The 18,182-nt window shown below is 35.9% G+C and overlaps 1 protein-coding gene across 4 annotated transcripts in view; it reads right to left on the reverse strand.

Annotated features, from left to right (window-relative positions):
• The window catches only part of LOC109096591 (cytoplasmic protein NCK2-like), a 59,316-nt gene that overhangs the window by 29,649 nt on the left and 11,485 nt on the right, over positions 1-18,182 (reverse strand). Inside the window, exon 2 of one of the 4 annotated variants that reach the window (XM_042730894.1) lies at positions 11,140-11,235. The exons of 2 other annotated variants lie outside the window; for them this stretch is intronic. The gene's annotated coding sequence lies outside the window, so the exon portion shown is untranslated. Of the gene's footprint in view, positions 1-11,139; positions 11,236-14,574; positions 14,650-18,182 lie in introns of all 4 variants that reach the window. One more of the 4 variants, XM_042730896.1, reaches the window with a different exon arrangement.

Here is an 18,182-nt window from a genome sequence, read left to right on the forward strand (position 1 = left end):
TAATTTCTTGATTTACAAGACTAATTTTTGTGTGCAAAGAAAATTAAAATAACTTTATTTAAATATTTATTTAAATAATTAATTAAACTCGTCACATGGACTATTTTAACAATATCCTTACTACCTTTCTGGGCCTTGAATGTGTCAGTTGTGTTGCTGTCAATGCAGGGTCTGAAAGCTCTCGGATTTCATCAAAAATATCTTAATTTGTGTTCCGAAGATGATTGAATGTCTTATGAGTTTGGAACTAAACGAGGGTGAGTAATTAATGACAATTTCCATTTTTTGGATGTACTAACCCTTTGATTGAAATTTCAGCAAGAATAACTATTGTATATATATACAATACTGAGACATATGCTGTAAGATTTTCATACCGCCCTGCCCTCTGAAGACCTATTTAGCTCAGAGTAAATAAAGCTTAACCAGAATCAGTGTGAAATTCAAGGCGTTGAGGAATCCCTTCAGATCTACAACTTCCATGATAAAGCACTCAGGCGTGAGCTTTCTGATGACTTGTATGTGGTGCACCGCAGCTGTTCTGTTTGGCCTCTGCTCAATTAAACCCCTGTGTGATATGATCAGTGGTACCATAAACCCCCCTTGAACCGCTGGGTTTGGCTCTCCCTTCATCTTCGCTACATATGCAGGTCTTTTATGGCACACAGTATGGACAGCATACATATCAGCTCAATTTCATCCCATCACAGTCCCTCTGAGACGTCCATATAGAGGGTCTCTCTCAGTCTTCCTCTCATCCTCATTACTCCATGTACCAAACACCCCAGTTGGAGCGTGTCGGGCATAATCCCAGGCTGTAAGCAGACATGTAGGTAATTTCTTTAATAGGTTAGCCTGGGTTTTACATCTCCCTCCCGCTCATTGGGTAATCCAGAGAGAGCCACAACATTAACCCTCAAACATCATCAGTATTCACAGAGACTGAACCAGAGGATGGCAAGGACTATGGAATATTCATGTTTTCTTAACAACCAGATGTGAAGAATTAATCAAATCACTCTATAATTTATTAATGTGATCACTTTAAGGCTGGATATTGCATAGAAAAAAATGCATGTAATGTAAATGTATGCGATGTACAGTGTGTTCGACCACAGAGGGTTTCAGTACTCTCTGGTGACTTTCTTGCTCATAAAATTATATTTCTGCTCATTAAATCACTTTTATCTTATATTTTCTGCAAATAAAACTGGCTCTTTGTTACCAAGTCAATACTTATATGTAGGCTACGGGTCAAAGACGAGATGTCCCACTTCGGTGATCATATAGCTAAACATAGAAAGCATATGCAAGTTCAAGTGAAATAAAAAATGACTGCTTTAATGTTTCAAATAACGTTTGTGAAAATAAAATGTCAAAATATGGGTGAAATAAAGTTCCATAATCATTCAGCGTAAGATTGGGCCGATAGACGATGCTACCATCCATCGCCGATCACAACATTGAACCGGCATCGTGATTCCTCCACCCATATCCCCCGCAATCCACCACATCCCAATACCATGTTCGGAAGGAAAATTACATGTGCTACGGAACCCCTAAAGCGAATAAATATGAGATGGGAGGAAATTATATATTTCAGTGACGTTTCTTTGGTTTATATTGTTGGTTTATATTGCTGTTTTTTAATTGGGTGATTATGGTGTATGGTATTTGTATTTGTGGAATTGAAACTGCTTTTGAATGCACGATTGCTATTTACTTTAACTTTCGTGGTTCGCGATCACACGTGCTCTGTGTATACTACATCGGCAGTACTTACCACACATTATACAAGATTAGATGCTTGTCAGTGGTGCTCAGGATCTACAAATCATTTACCATCATTCTCAGTAGGGGTGTCGCGATATACCGATATTGACGATAACCGTGATATTCAAAACAACAATTATCGATATCGTGTTAATTTAGTGTGTGACGATATACCGGTATTAGCGATAACCGCAATATTTAAAATGAACAGTTTAACACCACATGTAAATACTTGTCTTATTTTTGTATTTGCAATCAGTATGGCCCGTGCATAGTAACACTTTATTTTTTTGTTCAAATCTATGAACAGTTACACAATTAAAACTGATCCTGAAAAACTGAGTGACCACATTGCTACATTAAATTCTGTAAAATGTTAAGTTGGTCACAGTGGCATGCACTTAATGCCTCATCTGCGGCCCATTAGGAGCGCCATATTCTTCAATATGAATTTCATTTTTTAAGCTGGTACATTAGTTAAAAAACAAATACAAAATAACATACTGGACAGCATTTTATTAGTTCATGTTAATTTCAGCATTTGTTTAATGCCATATTATTAAAATAAAAGTTGTGTTTGTCACAACATTAATGCACTATGAACTAGAACATGAACGACTCTATTTCTTTTAATAACATTAACAGCTCTGAAGATTAGGAAATGAAATTGTGTTATAAAATGTGATGCGCATTGTTCAGTGTTACATTCAAAAGATTTGATAGTTATTACATTAATGTGTAACAAATGACATCTTATTGTAAAGTGTCTGTCGGTTACCATTAAGCCGCGCCGACTCTTTCTTCATCATATTCGTTGAAAGCTGTTGTTGACAGTATGTTTCTTTTCAGTTCGCAATACAACTACAACTGAGAAATTCAAGTAAGTCGCAGTGGTGAAAGACAGAAATTGTCACTGAACTTGACAGTATTTTCTTTTCAGCAATACAACTACAACATTCAAGTAAGCTAGTAAAGACATTGTTGAAGAAAACAAAATAACTTTATTCAACAATTTCTTCTCTTCTGTGTCAGTCGTGGTACTCTCATGAACATGTATCAAAGACTGACACAGAAGAGAAGAAATTATTGAATAAAGTCGTAATTTTTGTTATCTTTGTGCACGAAAATATTCTCATAACTTCCTAAACTTACGGTTGAACCACTGATGTCACATGGGCTATTTTAACAATGTCCTTACTGCATTTCTGGGCCTTGAACGTGGTAGTTGCATTGCTGTCTATGCAGGGTCAGAGAGCTCTCAGATTTCATCAAAAATATCTTAATGTGTGTTCTGAAGAAGAACGAAAGTCTTACAGGTTTGAAACGACATGAGGGTAATTAATGACAGAATTTTCATTTTTGGGTGAACTAACCCTTTAAATAAAGAAGGTTGATTGATATGCTGAAAAAAAAACCTTCAGAGGTGGAAGATGTTCACATCTCAAAAAAGAAAACAGTAGATAACCACAGGACCGTTCTTGTAGATACAGTAGAATGTCAATAGTGTAAGGATCTCATATACAAACACTACAGATGTGCATATGGAGCAGATCTTAATGAGCTGTCCGATAAGGACTGCTGTTTACTCTGAGTGTGTCCTTCACCTTCCCTTTGTACTATAGAGCTCCCTCTCTGTTCACTGCTGAATTATTCTCTTTGATGCAAATAAACACATACATATATATAGAGTGTGCAGACCTGCCACAGGCCTCTCTTCCCTTTTCACGATTAGACCTCAGGGTCCTCATCTCTGAATCATGTGCTCAAATCAGTGAATGAGCACATCACTTGACCATGATTAATGTTTACCAAGCCTTCAAAGGCATTTACAGTCTCAATGTGTATTTTAGATCAGTCTTGAGCACATACTTCCTAAAAATCACAACAGGTGAGCAAATGGCTGTGGAAGTGTGGTGTTTTTGTGTGAATATTTAGGCCTCTTGCAAGCCAATAAGATTCTAAGATGTTTCTTGATCTACATGTTTTTTTAATTTGTGCATTTTTATTGAATAACTTATACAAGTACTTTTAAAAATAAATATAAATTTATAATAAATGAAAACTCTAGCGCATACAAATGTCATTGTGTATATGCCAATAAAAACTAAGCATTGAATCGATTCTGAATTGTTGAAGAGAGAATTGTGATGCATTGCACAGGATCCTTTTTTATTCCCAACCCATTAAAGAGACAGTTCACCCAAAAATGAAAACTTCGTAAGAATTTTGGTAACCAAACCATTTTTAAAGTCATCTGGGTTTGGATAAAATGAGGGTGAGTAAATTAAGACAGCATTTTTGTTTTTTGTCTGAACTGTTCAATCAAGTCCTTTTCACTTGACTCCATCAGGGTTTTACCACACCTTTCAACACAAGCGGCATGCAAATAGTTGCAAATAGTGTGATGAATGGGTGATTTTTTCATGACAAGCTTTCAACGTTGTGCTGTATAATGCTAATGATAATCACATTATGTAAAAAGCGAATTGAAATGAGTATCAAATATGACCTGCAAGTATGCAGTAGACACATAAAAGAGTCTTTAGTCTCCTCAAAAGCAGCATAGAGTCATCACACAGAAGGCACATATTCCTCCATTTACAGCTATCAGCTACATGACAGCTCCACTCTGAACGGAATAGTTTTTCCCCTTCATTTTTCCTTGATTGAGCAAATCACAGGGGAAAGTAGGCAGAGATTTTGAAAACTCACTCACCCAATGAAACAGCAAATCGTGAAAAAATGACTGGCATTCACAAACCTTTTAAAAGTGAACCCCTCCTCACCTGCCCATCTCCTCTCTGCTATCTCCACTACAATATGGCCCTCGTCCAAAAATATAACAGTTCGTTTTTACAAGAACTAGGATGACAGCACGCTGCAACGGGAATGAGGCAATTAGATCTATAACAAGGGAATGTACGCTAAAAAACACATTTAAATATGAACCAAAGAAACACCAGTGAAAGAATGCAGAGGTATATTTAGAAACTGAAGTACTGTGAAGTTATCACAGAGATAAACAGTCTTAAATGAAATCTGTTTTCTAAGCTCTGCTGTGACAATGAAGATAGGATTTCAAAAAACACAGCTGAGATATGTGCACTTGTCAGAGCTGAGATGCCGTTACATGAATATCGCAGCACTTACCCTGTTGCCATCAGTGAGAAGCATTCACAGAGACAGAGGCAGCGCGTGTTTGTCCAAAAGTGTATATAGACATAACTTGGTAAACAGCCATAGTTCAGATGAAAATGTGTATCTACAAAGAACTATGGTTGCAACTAACATTCATACTATTCTGATAAGAATGTCTTCTAGAGAAATTAATCAAGTATTTAATTCAAGGAATAGCAGCTCTTAAAGCATCTTTTCCATCTAAAGCAGCATCACACATGCTCTGCAGATCACTGAGGAACCATCTCAGCCAGCACATAACTGGTTTCAGCTGCTCTCCTCAGGCAGACACCTGGGAGCAATAACAGCTAAAACTTCCTGATTAAAGAACAGTTTCTTCCCAACAGCTGTCCAGCTGCTCAATAAACATCCATAGAGTAAGCATATTACTCCTCTGGTGCACTTTAAGGTCCATGTTTACTAGGGGTGTAAGAAAATGTTGATACTTGAATATTGCGATATTTTGTTTGGCTATACTGTATCGATTCTCAAAAACGCAATATCGATATTTATATATTTTTTTTAAATCATACATGATTAATGGCAGTTGTTTCGTTTAGAGTTTATTACCTGACAAGTCATGTGGTGTGCAAAATGTGCAATGCCAGCGTCAACTATTCGAAGAACATACACGTCTGCGGCACATTACGGCTCCACGGCCACCAGAGATGATCGTAGCCACTCTAGTCAATGCTTATATTTATAGCAGCCATGCCGCAGCACATTTCAGAAGCATCTCTCCGCGCTGCTTTGCTAAAGTAGGGTGACCATATGTCCTCTTTTTCCTGGACATGTCCTCTTTTTGGACCTTGAAAAATGCGTCCGGCCGGGATTTCTAAATCGCCCAAAATGTCCGGGATTCGGATTTTGCTTTCTATAGTCGCCATTCATTGTTTGCGTTTTTGTATTAGAGCCCTGAAGAAGACTGTGTCCAGTCCTGCCCACTCCCGCAAACATTCTAATATTGCATATAATTTTCGCGCATCAAGGAGCCGCTATCAATATGCGGAGAATATAATCTCTTTTGAATGAGCACTTGCTGTTCACTTTCGATTTCGCAATCACGTTTGCCCTGTGTAAAGATCAGATATTTGTCAATGAGTTCAGGATCTGTTGAGCAGCAAATCCTCCAGCATGGTCTGTCAGCCATCTCTCCTCTCAACCTGTGTTCAGTCAAATCTGACTACTGCAGCTCATGTTGGATGCATGGTTGTCAAGATTGCGTTTTTTTTTTTGTTGTTCTTTTTTTTTTCTATGGAATTGGGCTACTTTTAAACTGTTGCCATCTCTTGATTTTTACCCTGTTGGTTAAAGGTTTGAAATGCTGCATATACCACATTTGACTAAAAAAATGCTTGTATTGAAACATTCTATCTATGATAAAACTGTTCTAAATGTTAAGTTTTGTGAAGCACGGCCACTGGTAAGAAGCTTTTTAGCTGTGTTTATGATAAATATGCTTAACAGTGACTGTAAAATATGTATATTACAACAGCGAACCATGACTTGAACCTAGGCCCTCTCCCCCCACCCTCGTCGGGGGAAAGAACAAACAGTCTGTTCATTATCAAAATAAAATACAGTCAACCAAACATATAAAAGGTTACACTGGTCAGTTTAAATAGACCGTAGTATAGCGGGTCACTCTGCTGTTATGCCAAAGACGTTTTCGCTCATGTGAAGAGGATGATCTTTTCCGTCTATATGCGAATGCGTTTAAAGTACAAGCCTAGTTTACATTATAAATAATAGTTTAACATTCAAATATATTGAAACATTCTGATTTGTGCCGAATGAGACGTGAGCAAAAACCTCCAAATAAATCCAGCCAAACCCGTGCTTGCTCCGTCCTCGTCTGCACACACGCATGCACTGTCAAGATCTAATGCACTGTATTTTTAAAAACAAATATTCATACCTGAACGCAAAAATTTTAAATCTTAAAATTACAAGCAAAAAGATTTTTATGTAGTTATTTTTTTATTTTTTAATACTTAAATAAGCATTTTATAATACTTTTTAAAATGTTTAAAATATATTTGTACAAAAACTAAATCTGTGAAATTTGTGGTAAAAAAAAAAACTGGCACACGTGGTTGCCAGAACTGTATTACAAAATACTGTAGCAACATTTTAGGTTTAACTGACAGACTGAATTTAAACTTACGTTTTAAAAAAAAAAATTTATTTCATTAACTGAAATAATGTTAATACGGGATTAATCTATGTTAACCTTTAAAATATACTGACAGCCAACTAAAACACAGGTTGTAAAGAAAAAAGTTATCAAATTAAAAAAAATATATATATTTTCCACAGGCAGAGATGTAAAATAAAACCCTAATGTATATATCTTGTTAAATATATATATATATATATAAAACTCATCAAATGTGAAGCATCACAGTATTCTTCTGGGAATTTTTTTTTTTAACTGAAAATTATAAGATCTTTTTTTATCTTTTATATTTTTTGAAAAATGTCATCTTCACTTCCAAAAACTAAAAATAATTACTTGAAATGTCCCATTAGATCTATTTTGTTTTTTTGTTTTTCATATGGAATAAAGGAAATTACTGTTAAGCATTTAAAGTTTTTGCCCAAAGAATAATTTTTACAGTATAAAATTATATAATACAATAAAATATAATCAAGCTATAGCATGACGTCAGAAAAGTTTATTGTTTACACTGCCAGCTATTCATTTTGGCCCTACAGAGCACTACAGTTTCAGATCACAAGAGCTAAATGTTTCCAAAGTGCCATTTTTAGTAAATTAGTCCACCTTTCCATCTGCCAGCTGAATATGAGCAGTCAGGAAAGTGAGGGGGCAGAGGGCAAAAGTTAATGGTGTTGCCTAGCTGATGCTTGAAGGTCAAAGCATTGGCAATGAATTTAGCACAGTGGCAGAGAAAAGGCTAAGTCACAGAAGCTGGTGGGGAACTACCTCATCCCACAATGCAACAGTGCATTTGTGTGTCACTCTGGCCTTGCACACTGACCGACGGGGGACAAGCTTAAAGGGGTGGTGGTTCATTACGTACATCCTATGCTTTATCGTGACAGAGCAGGCAGTTTTGGAGAGCGAGGTTAGGGTCCAGAGGAAAGACAGGAAGCTTCTCACTAAGAGCAGATCGTGTTCTGGGCTCCTGAAGGGCAGAGCCTGGCAGCATGTCCATGCACAGCATATGTCACGGCGAGTCAAAACACAACTTACGGCTGAGACAGCAGAAAACACATCCTGCACCTCCCTCTACCTCCACCTATCCATCTACCTTTCCATCCATCACTCAATAACTCAACTAGAACAGAGCTGCAAACTAAAAATAAATGACTAGGAAGCCACCAACTTCTACAGTACAACATTTAGGAGTTAAAAAGAAGTTCGGAAGTCCTTATTTAATCCTTTCAATATTAACAGACAATAATCAATTCCAGGACAGATTTTATAAAGTACACAAATTATTTTTGTAGTTATTTGGTTTTTTTGGAACAATGCGTTAACATAATCAATGGCATTGATTATGCAATAATACATACTTCTGCCTGGAATGCGTCATTGCACTGCACCGTTTGCGGTCATCCATGATTTTGGTGGCTTTAGCTCCCAGGCATGCTAAAAAATTGTTTAAATGTGTTTAATACAGATGAGTTCATACAGTATACAAAACGGACACCTGTAAATTGTCAGGACTGACAGCCTCATTCTTATTGAATAAAACATTGAAATGGCTATTTATGGTTATTTATTTATTTTGTTAGTTATTGATTAGGCCTAAAGGATTAGGATTATTGCTAGATTTATCTGAAGCGGATAATATATTTTTATATAATATATTATATATTATATACCAAGACTAAATGCATTAACATTGTCATATACGTTACCATGCCAATCCCTCCGAGAGTTGTCATAATGGAAATAAATTAAAAACAAATCAATAAAAAAAAAAACATTGTTTTAAATCCTTTAGGTGAATTTAGGCTTCACATGTGAGTGTTAGATGACAGGAGATAATCTAAATGTAAAACGAGAGGAAATGAGCATGTACAATTAAATGAATGAAAAATCTCTAACATCAGTTTATATGATATGATATTAATATATCATGCATTGCTAATCAGTGGCAACTAGATTTTAAACTGTTGTCACCATCTTTTGGTGCTTATGCAACCATTTTTGTTGCAGTCTAGAGCTTTGCAAAAATATTCATCCGACTTCATCCACCGCTCATCCCTCGCTCTCTCAGTCTATCAATATGTACTACTGAGAGTCTGTCCTTGTCTTATGCTGGCACTCCTTCTGGGTCTCAATTTCCATCTTTATCTCCCCGCAGATGATGTCATTGTAAAGCCATGTGCCAGCTAAACAAGGGCTGGCAAGGGAGTGGATTGTGGGATTTTGGAACATGGAGCACTAACAAGTAATCACACATCCCTCTGTTCACTGTATGTCCTCTTCTGTTGACATCCACTCGGCACAGCCATGGTTTAGGCAATGAAACAGAACTTCAATTACACACTCATCTGGTTTGGCCCGAGAGGTTCTGGGGCAGCAAGGACACTCGCTCTATGATTGTTCGCTGTTCCCCCCCTTTAACATTTCCCGCTCAGCTTGGGGGCGCATTGCAGCTGTCACAGGCCTCTATTCCCATTGCCTAATAAGCCAGTAATGCAAAAATCTCTATATAAAAAACCCTCTGCCAACCAAATGTCAGTGATGGGTGAGGGAGTCTTTTTATTAGAATCAGCACCCCATAATTACCATTCCACTTCACTGAGTACCGGCCCAAGCAATTAATGTGCCATCCAATTAGCCCACCAGGAGATCTGTAAAGAGCCCACCATTGTTAGCATGCAGATGACTCAAACCCAGGTGACGCTCAACATTTGCAAGCTTAGGTTAGCCTACAACTTAATGTATGCGTTACAGTTTATTAACTTAACACAAAACAATCATTTCAGGGAGCTTTCGATAAAAGTTAAAGAACCACCCCTTCAGTTTTAAAACACTATCATCAGCATCCAAATGTGTTTTGCCTTGGAACAAGGTCAATGAGGTAGGGAAATTTAACAGCCATGAAACGATATTTTGCATTTTTATTTCAATTATACACTACCGTTCAAAAGTTTGGTGTCAGTAAGATTTTTTTTTTCTTAAGAAATTAATACCCTTATTCAGGAAGTCCCATTAAATTGATCAAAAGTAACCATAAAACATTTATAATGTTTCTTTAAATTATGTATGTACCACAGTTTTAAGGCAATACATTTTTTTTCTTGAGCACAGAATCAGCATATCAGAATAATTTCTCAATCTGAAGAATCATGTGACACTGAAGACTGGAGTAATGACTGCTTTGCATCACAGAAATAAATCCTACTTGTTAAAATATTTAAATAGAAAACAAATATTTCACATTTTAATGATATTTCATATTACTCTCTTTACTGCAAAGTTAAACCTTTGAATGGAAGTATATTATTTTTGTTATTTTTTGACAATAGAATTATTTTGCCTTTTTATTTGTATACAGTATGTGTGTCAAAAAGTAGGTGATACATTTCACTGTATCACTGCATCATACACAAGCTAGGCTCAGTCTCTGTAAATCTGCTTCTGTCATAAACAGATGAAGACAATATATATTGTGCTTCACATAGGGCTGTGACGGTGGCAGATTTTTACCACCGCGGTAGTAATGGATGAACTACCGTCGGTGGCGCGGTGTTGATAATTAAATTAATATGAATTATATATATAATTTATGTATATGTATATAATATATATATATATATATATATATATATATATATATATATATATATATATATATATATATATATATATATATAATTTTGAAATACAAATAATAAATAAAATGCTCGATCATCCATTAACAAACGTCCATGTTTATTTTAGCACTTCACATCATGTGAACACGCAGGCTCCAAAACACTAAAATAAATATCAAAGAAATAATACAGTTAGATAAGAAAGTAGCCTAAATAAGAAAGTTACACCCTGACTACCGGATGTGAGCGGCGTGACGAAATACTTTAGAACTCATTATAATCAGTGATACTGTCTACACTGGATGCGGCATGACAAATCCCCAACAGTAAACTGCCTCGTCCTGTTTATGAGGTACTGACACAAAGTTCAAACGTCCTGTGTAGGGACTCAACCTGTTGCGACGTGGCGGTGTCGTGTCCAGTGCAGAAACGGCGACCGTCACAGCCCTTCACATAAAGAATATTCCAAATGTGCTGTCACATGGAATTCTAGAGAATAAAAAACAATACGAGTTCTGATGATAAACATTATTAGAGAATATGTGATTCACAACAGACTTTTGCAGTATTTGATTTACTTTTAGTTTATTCCAAATGTGTTTTTGAATTTTTTTTTTTTGTTTGGTTTGTGTTGTTTATATCATTTTAATGTAATTACCTTCTACTTTTTGTTTTACCTGCCAAAGCATTAATGTGAATGTAAAATTAAATTTTGGAGTCTGACAACAACATAATATAAAAGAGCAAGAAAAGAGATTAAAGACCTGGGGAAATAATTACAGCACACACTCACACTGCCAAATCCAGTACAGCAATGTGACACTCAAGCAAATGGACAAACACACTCTTGTACAGGAAATGGTCAGGTCAGAGTGCACATTATTTCCTCTTTAAACAGAGGGATGCATTTCAGCAATGGCTTACAGAATGTGATGGAGAGCAATTGGAAAAAGTAGGTTTGTGAATTGCAAAGGGGATTCTTTCTGGCAAACAAATCTAATGATGCAGCCTGAAATTCAGCCCAGTTTCTTTAGTCTACCATGTCTCAGAAGAAAATATTTCACCTTGGGGAACCAAACTGGCTCTCCATCTGCTTTATTAAGTCTTTACTCAATATAAACAAAAGGTCAACAGTCTCCAAATTATAAGATGAAATAACGGGAAAGTTCTCGCAAACCTTTCTTAATTGGTAGTTTATGTAATTTTATGTTATACGCAATTTGATATTAATGACAGCTTTGTGTGGGATGATACTGCAGCCTCGAAAAAACTGCATCATGGAATTATTAAAGGGGTCATATGATGCGATTTCAAGCTTTCTCCTTGGAGTGCTACAAGCTGTTCGTGAATAGATAAGATCCCTAAAGTTGCAAAGACTAAAGTCTTAAACTCAAAGAGATATTCTATTTAAAAGTTAAGAATCATTTAAATATGCCCGCACATATCTACGTCACTGTGTGGGAAGATTTGCATAACACCACCCAAATGTTCACGCAAAGAAAGGTGGCGTAACTTTTATTCTCGCTGTAGTATTGTTGCTGCCACCATGTTATAAAGACTCTGTGTGTTTCATTGCTAAAGCGAAACTACCTGAACCTGGGAGAGTACCCAACAATACCTACTGTTCTGACTCACAGCCTGTAAGTATGTTTTCATATTTAAAGAATTTGCCACCGACTATTCAAATTCGAGTTTTGAGCAGTATAGAGTAGTGCTTGTTGTTTGTCGTGCTTGTTGTTTGTCGTTTCTCAGATGAAGAATTGGTTTCTTTGTTTTATGTTTGACGCGGCGGGTTGAAATGTAAAATGAAAAAGTAAAGGTTAATGCCCAGTTCACACCAAGGACGATAAGTTTAAAGGTAACGATAAAGATAGCAAAAATCGTTTTCAGTATTAAAGAACAGCAGAGTCCACACCCACAACTATAACGATAAAGACTAAGCACAATGTTTGACCTGCAAACATCCAAAAAAACGATATCGTTGGAATCACTTTCAAAATGACCCGCTGTCCAGGGCTGATTTTTCCAGCTGATGAACGATAAAAAAAATTGGCAGCCAATCAGAATCGATCCTGCTGTAACGAGCTTGAGAATTTAAAGTGCCAGATGAGCATGCGCTTAGAATAAACAGAAGATATCGTTCGCAGGTGTGGACGCTAATATCATTATCTTTATAGTTATCTTTATATTTATCGTTCTTGGTGTGAACGGGCCTTAAGCCATTATAATCAGTAATTATGTCTCCCTTTGGATGCAACAAATGGCTTGTTTGTAATGGGTTTTATTGGTTTTGTCTTGTCGCACCAGGACACGGCATCACAGTATGTTAAGGGGAATAACATTTCCATTACTCACTTGAGGTATTTGGCCAATCACCGTACACCTCGCTTTTCAGAATGAGGAGCTTTCAGAAAGGCAGGCATATATGAGAAACAATATGTTTAATAATGTACAGTATGTGGAAAATAATGTTTTTTGAACCTTAAACCAGATAAACACATTTCATTACACCAAATACACAAAATAATGTTCTTTTTTAGCAACGTCATATGACCCCTTTAATTATGATTTTGCACGCTGATTTGTACTGGAGACCACATTTTTTTTCTTCAGATCTTTCTCTTCAAATGGCAAGTTTTGTTTTCATTGGACCCTTGGTACATATTACATACTGTGGACCTACTCTGATGTCAAGAGCTTCTGGGAGGCCAAAACCAATGTCCATAGCTATGGAAAGAGAGGCATAACCTAAACAATGTAAATTTAATTATTAGTTGTTCAACTTTTTGGAAGAATGTCTCGATTATTGTATACTAATGTTGTTCTAATTAATTTGTTTAATAATTAAAGAATGTAGTGTAGCACACAGACATTATAATCATTGTCAAATTGCTGTTTATTGTGCGCACCAGTAGTTATAGGGTTAATATAGGAGAGACGAGCGAGTTAGGCTGGTGCTCCTGTCTGATACAACTGTTCTGATTAAGAGTTAAGACAAAGCGTCTTTTGTCTGTCATTCTTCAAACGTTACAGTAGACATATTTTGGTTTACAAACTGTATTGTTTCCTCAGTTAGTCACGTTAGCACTCAGCTAATGTATCCACCAAGTGTTCACAGTTTAGCAGCTAACTGTTAGCTGTGGGCACGATTCGCTTGCATAAGTGTTTTTGTATTTTATGTCATTATTATAAGAACGGCTTTGAGCACTATATTACTGATATATATATATATAAAGGTGCTTTGTCAATGGTAGCGCTGGCTAACTTGCTCAAGGACTTCTCTCTGTACCAATCACAACAGGCTTGGCCAGCTGACCAATCAGAGCAGAGTAGGCTCATGGAAGGGAGGGGTTTGCTCTGAACTTGCTTGGAATGAATCGTTTCGAAATCATTGGCAAATGACTCTAATATTAAATGTATGTTTTGAGAAAATTACAATGTTTTCTGACCTTAGATGCATTTAAACCTGTTGTAGGGGACTCCAACACAATATTAGGATACTTTAAAATACCATATGAGCTGCTCTTTAACACACAAAGGAAGTCATTTGACTGAGTCTGCTTTGTTTAGCTTTTGTGAAGTTTGTGAATGTGTACATGTGAGCGCGTGTACAAATAAATAATACGCTAACATACCACACCGCTCAGGCTCCAGTCAAACAAAACAACAAAGACTCTCGTCTCTGCAGTGCAGATTCAGATCAAGTCATTCCTGTCCCATTCATACTCATTTTTTCCATTCTCATTTATATGTACAGCACCAAGGTTCACAGATTAACCCTTCGGCTTCCAATCTGTTACATCCATCAAAGCTGCGGCCCATACTCACATTCACAGCTGAGCAGTTCCAGGTTTGATGCTGTGCTGTTTAATCTCCAAGGCTTGAACTGCAAAGCGAAGCTGTCTAAAAAAAAAACATCTAAAAACACCATAGGAAAACTTTGTATCATAAATCTATAAACAGCACTGATGCATGTCTTTTTCCCCTTGTAGAATATCAAGGAAAATTCCCACCAACAACGACAAAAGCTGGATTCTCCATTTGAGGTAGAAGGCCAGGCCAGAGTGTGAGGAAAATACGGTTGTGCAAATCTACATGGTTCAATGACTTACAGTAAAGGTATGTCCATAAAAAAGACAAGGAAAAATCTTTTTAAAAAATCTCACTTAAAACACATGTCCCATGTTTTTAGAAATGTAATCTTTGTATTCATGTTGGTTTCATATGGTTTTTAAAAAACAGGTAAACGTAATAGCATATAGTATTACCCTCATATCTTGACTAAATGTGAGTGTACAGATTTAAAAATAAACTACAATATTAAAGTTTGGGGTTGGTAAGGGTGTTTTTTTTTTTTTTTTTTTATACTAATACTACTACAATATAAAGTAAGTGTTTTTAAAAAATAATTTTAATGTAATTTATTCCTGTGATGGCAAAGCGGAATTTTCAGTAGCCATTTCTCCAGTAATCCAATAAAAAAAAAAAAAAAAACATTTCTTATTATTATCAATGTTGAAAACAGTTGTGCTACTTAATATTTATGTGGTAATTTTGTTTTATTATTATTAATGTTGAAGAATTTTTTTGTAATTGATATTTGTTGAAAAATAATAAATGTCTTTACTGTCATTTTAATTTAACGGATTCTGGAGGTATTAATTTCTTATATTTTGTTTACTGACCCCAAACTTTTGAACTATAGTGTATATTTGGAATGTATATATGGATATTATATATGGAATTATCAGTTGTTCGGCTTTATGCTACAAAAGAGGAAATATGTGGTTGATCACTGACTAGTAGACAACAACTAATCAATAAACTTTTAAAAATAAACTTTATTAAAACTTTGTACTGTAGTGCATATTTTTCAAGGTAAACTGTATTTATTAGTGCTGATATTTGGCATTTTTCATATATCAGCATCGGCTGATAAGTCTTTCTGCTTGGCCGATGTGTTCGAGCATTTTTATTTTGTATTTTGACAGCACTGAGAGCGGCAGCGCCTGAGCACACAGTGCTCACATTCTCCCTCTTGTTTACTGTCATTGTTAACAGTTCTGTCTAATACGGATAGAAGTCTGTCTAATAATCAGATAGAACGGTTAAACAAAGGAATTAAAATGTATACAAAAAGTATTCTAATGATTGCTTTTATATTATTAGCAATAGAAAGGCAAACATTATAATACTTTCATTTGCCATCAGCATTAAGCAAATACACATTTATATCATTTATATCAAATCTTTGAATGATTAATGAACATTTAATTCCACAAACCTTGCAAACTTAGTCGAATCCAGCTGTGCGATCTTGTGAAGTGTGCATTTTTATCCAGCATGATCGCGTGTTCTCTGTTTGACGGTCAGTCTGTGTTAACTGAATGCTTTAAACTTTAAACTCGTGATTTTAAATTATGCTGCGCTTTATGCATTTGCCAACTGTCATATTCATGTCATTTTCTGTGTGTGCTGTATGTAAAATGATACATATTCATGTTACCCTGGCTTTATTTGAAAAATATGACTCCCAATGCACACAAACTTCCCAGAATAATGAGTGCCCTGTTGGTTACAGTGTTTAGTTCCTTTTTAATTATATTTTTATTAAATATTATAATTATATTGTTATTAAATATATTTGTCAAAAATACTTTGTCATCTAAAGTATAAGTATGTTTATTTTACACATTTATTTTTCAATCCATTGTCAAATGTCAAATTTCTTAAATTTCTACCACTAGTATTTATGCACAATTTATACATTTGGAAATATTAAATTTTTTGGAGAGTCACACCACATGATTTTAAACAACCTAAACTGATCTTGCTTTGTCATAAAAACACTGCCATGAGGGTCTACAGGGTTCCTGTCTATATCATTTCTTTGAATCTGTTACAAAAGTGGTCCTTTGATGGCTTCCAGAAAGGGTTTTATACCATGCCTACTGCCTAAAAGCTGAAGTCTCTCTCGAGTGTTTTTATCCTCTTAGTCGACTGGTTGATGGACTACTAGTCAACTACCCTGACCTATGCCTAGAACCAATAGCCCAAGCACATTCGTGGCATCGGCCCAACAAACACAAGCCACAGCTTCATCAGCAAATACCTTCATGTGCTTCCATGAGAGAGTGCTGTGAGAGAGAAAGCATGTGTGTTCTCTTTCTCTGTAGGACTCCATTCCCTTCATGAATAAAGAAGAAGTGTTTTGCACACTCAGCCGACATGCAATTCACACTGCAGCACAAGCAGAGCAAGGCCAGTGAACACACTAGAGAGAGAGTGCAGGGTACTTACACAAAGCAGTGGGCTGATGGGATCTACCACTGGGACATGGACAAAGGGGAGTCTTAACAGTTTAGCTCAGATCAGACACACACAATCTCCAGACATTATAAGACGGCACACTTATGGACCACACGCAGTCCGGTAACTGATGCATAGTGCACACAAAATAGCAAGAGCTGCCTGAATTACTACAAACAATCTGGAAACTAAATCTCGTTTAGCAGAGCTTCTGGGAAAAAAAAAAAATCTAAAATTTGCCAGGTTAAATCTTTAAAGGCCCGATAAGCCTCTAGTGAAATCAAAGAATGAACAATGCCCCTCAGAAAGTCCCTGCTGGCGAGGTAGTACTTTTTCAAAGTTCCGCAATTTTCGGGGGTGGGACTTGGGTGCTGAGCATGCTGATTGGTTGAGTTCACGCAGCATTGTGATTTCAACCACCATTTTTTTGGATCATTTTCTAAATATTACTGTTATTGTGTCATGAAATGTAATTTTAAAAGTATTTAAGCCGCAAAAGTCGATTTAAATATGAATCCTGCATGTTCTGCGAGTCTCTGTTAATGAATGCCATACTGAAGCGCGCATGACGCTCACAGTGATGCCGTCTCACTAAATGGACGTAAACACATGAACAACATCTCTAGAACTGCTCTGAGAGTCACTTCATGAGCATTTGACCGTTTGATTTGAGTAAAACTAGCGTCATATCACATACACAAAACTGTAAAAGTATTCACAGAAACCCCTCAAAATAACAGTCAGGTTTAATTTGAATACATTGTGCCTATTACTATTTTTCAGTAGAATGCACATAGCCTACTACTACTACTAAAATGAAAAAAAAAAAAAACATTATTTTTTAAGGAATAATCACACAACATTTCTTCCATGTTTTAATTTTAATAGTAAATCCCCTTTGTTTGCCAAAAGTTAAATAAAGTTTGCTTAATTTTCACTAATTAAAAGATAAATTAAATTAATGTTTTATGCCTTCATTTGAGAACCAGAAAAATCTAAATACACAAAACAGAATTTCTGAGGGAAAAATCATTAGGCTACTTTAAGAAAAAAAAAAATTAAGTTGTTTTATGAATTCAAATAATTAGACATGTTAAAACGAAGAATTTGGTAACAATAAAAAAAAT

This window comes from Cyprinus carpio, chromosome B9 (genome assembly GCF_018340385.1).
Source record: "Cyprinus carpio isolate SPL01 chromosome B9, ASM1834038v1, whole genome shotgun sequence".
Taxonomy (NCBI): Eukaryota; Metazoa; Chordata; class Actinopteri; order Cypriniformes; family Cyprinidae; genus Cyprinus; species Cyprinus carpio.